Raw genomic sequence first — 3358 nt, forward strand, 5'->3', positions numbered from 1 at the left:
TTTAAAAATAAAGTAATAAATATGGTACAACGTTTCATGTGCATAAATGTTTAGTGTCAAATTCATTTAATTATGCAATATATATGAGTCTCTATTATATAATATCCAAATGATTATACTAGCTTAATTTGGCAGGTATTCTAAAGTTTTTTTCAATTATATTTTACAAACTATTCTTTATTATGAATTCTAGACACAAAACAATATAGGCTATATCACTCCTATAAACAAAAACTGTTTTTAAGTCATTCAACTAAGTATCCTTTGATTTCTCAACAGTTTACAACAGTTCAATTCTATTATGGGAAGTAGGAATAACACAAATGCACCTGACTTCATCCTTATGGGATTGACAGACTCAGAAGTGATCCAGCAGGTACTTTTTATGCTGTTTCTCCTGATATACCTGATTACCCTGCTGGGGAATGCAGGGATGATACTAATAATTCACCTAGATCTCCAACTTCACACCCCCATGTATTATTTCCTCAGTCACCTGTCATTCCTTGACCTCAATTACTCAACAGTCATCATCCCTAAAACCTTAGAAATCTTACAAACTTCCAACAAATATATTTCATTCATGGGCTGCTTCACCCAGATGTCTTTTTTTATCTTCTTGGGAGTCACTGATTTTTTTTTTCTCTCTCTATGGCCTATGACCGCTATGTGGCTATCTGCAACCCTCTAAACTATCAGGTTGTTATGTCCACGAGACTCTGCAGAGCCCTCATCACTGGGTCTTATGCATTTGGCTTTACTGAATCATTAATCATTGTTGTTTACATGAACAATTTGAATTTCTGCAAATCCAATATAATCTATCACTTTTTCTGTGACATGATCCCCATTTTAGCCCTGTCCTGCACTGACACTCATGACATTGAAATAATGATGTTCATCTTTGGTAGTGTAAATGTCATGGTGTCTCTGATCACAATCTCTGTGTCCTATGGTTCCATTCTGTCTACTATCTTGAAAATTAATTCTACTTCAGGAAAACACAAAGCCTTCTCTACTTGTGCATCTCACCTCCTGGGAGTCATCATCTTTTATAGCACTACGATTTTTACTTATTTAAAACCAAAGCAGTCCTACTCTTTGGGAAAAGATCAAGTGGCCTCTGTGTTTTATACTATGTTCATTCCCATGTTGAATCCACTCATTTATAGTCTTAGGAACAAAGAAGTGAAAAATGCTCTCTTTAGAATCAGGCAAAAGAGAGAGGGTTCCAGGCAATTGAAATGACTGTGACAATCAAAATGTAAGAGCACCTTTTCTTTCTTTTTTTAGTTATTTACTTGGCTTTTTCTAAATATAATTAGTTAGTTTTTGAGCCATCTTCTATTATTGCATGCATGACCTGAAATATTTCCAAGAATATGGTTTTGGAAAGCTAAAAAATAATTTTTATCCATGAAATATGTGTTAAACTTAAGATTTAAATATATTTGTTTTTAAGGACACCCTCTGTATAAAAACAAAATGTGGTTTTTCCCTCAAAATTTTATCACATAACTCCCCATATATGTTTCAATTGCAGATAATTTATACTGGGAACACTTTCGGAAATCACTCTATTTTCTCTAAAGAAGCAATATAGCAATTAGTAAAGAGTGCTGCTTTGTTCTGGGTAATCTGTATAATGCTGTTTTTTTAGCTGGCACCTCAACTTAGTGAATCACTGAAAAATCAAACCAAGTTTCCTCAAGTTTATGTGTAAAATAAATCCCTAGAATTATGTTAAACTTTGACTCAGATAATGAATGGAAGGAATTTAATGCAATATAATTGATTATTACCGGATCATCAGAATACTTAGATTCTTACAAAAATTTTAATGAACAATTATTTTTTGAATGAGAGGGGTCACTGGTGTTTTCTAAATACTTTTGCTTAGTCTTATTCATAAAGAAATAAGCAGCTAAGAATGAAAACCACCCTTCAATATTTGGTCTTAGAGCAAAGCAAAATATTGTGGTAGAATTAAGTTTTAGAAAAAGTATTAGTTTATATGGTAAAACTGTAGTAATTTTTAAATATATTTTGTATTATTAAAGCAAATAGAAATATCCTAACCATTTTTGGTAGTTTTGCTCATAGTTTTTTAGACTAATCTTAGGTATGCATATATATATGTATATATTATGTGACATACAATGTAGTTGTCATTTTCTATTTCCATTTTCCAGCTTTCAGTTTTCACTCCTCATTATAACCTTTGTAATCCCTTTGTTGTTTAAACTTGAGAGATGAATGCTTTCTTGATATGTGAATGAAATTAAGAATCTCATATTGCAATGCCTTAATACTTGAAGTTTTATAAATTCATGAAGTTAAATATCTCCTTGCTTCATTTTTCTCTTTGTGTCCACCTGGTAATCATGTGAAAACCCTACTATACTGCAATTGGCCATAAGCTTCAGTAATGGTATTCTTTCATTTAATGTTGGTATGATTAAAATAATCACTTCCTTTTTCTTGATTTTCACAAGTTTATGCTCTTTAGAAATAAATACATTCTTGGGTTAAATTTTCAGTTCATTAGTTTGAAAATTTTAATACAGAAAATTGCAAAATTAAGAACTGCTATTCAATCAAATTTTGTGCTATTTCATAAATTTTAGTTGTTAGGTGTTAATATTTCCCTTAAAAATCCTCTACATAATCTAGAATGATAGTCTTTATTTTTTCTATTATTCAATGTATATTTAAGAAAATGTGTTTTCTTAATTATCCTATATTTGATTATTTTCATTTAAACTTTAGCAGTGGTTATTAGATACATTTTTTCAAGAGATTTCTATTATTTTTAACTTACTATTTTTAATCTTTGTAGAATTGGTTGTTCCTTTTTCTTAAGTGATTTTTGAAAGATTAAATAAACTGAAATCTTTTTTAGAAGTAAACTGTTAATGAGTTTTCACTAGTTCATTACTGTCAGTTGATTTATTCAATAATTGAAATGTGCATAATTTTCCTCCACAACCTGAATTTATATGAAAATGTTAACTTACAATATACAATACTCATATGTTTCTGTATTATATTTCATATTCACCATGAACCCTATATTGTCTAGAATCCATATTTATGGCAATAGACTTTATTTATTTGCAATTAGAGATATCTTTGATAAGTACATATTTTTTAAAATATACTTTTTTGGACTAATCTCTCATCTTGTACATACATTGTTTCGTATCTCATATTTGTAAGCTCTATACATTTCCTGGTCTTTTTCATGAACTGTGTTTTCCTTCTTCATATTTGCATACATTTTTATGATTTAGGAAATGGATACTGTGCTGGTTGGAAAGGATGTATGTACCCTAGAAAAGCCATGTTTTAATCCTAA

At 30.0% G+C, this 3358-nt stretch overlaps 1 pseudogene; it reads left to right on the plus strand.

Moving 5' to 3' along the window:
* The first annotated feature begins 301 nt into the window (after nucleotides 1-301).
* Nucleotides 302-1248, plus strand: LOC143666597 (olfactory receptor 8H1-like; annotated as a pseudogene).
* The last annotated feature ends 2110 nt before the right edge of the window (nucleotides 1249-3358 follow it).

This window comes from Tamandua tetradactyla, chromosome 23 (assembly GCF_023851605.1).
Source record: "Tamandua tetradactyla isolate mTamTet1 chromosome 23, mTamTet1.pri, whole genome shotgun sequence".
Lineage (NCBI taxonomy): Eukaryota > Metazoa > Chordata > Mammalia > Pilosa > Myrmecophagidae > Tamandua > Tamandua tetradactyla.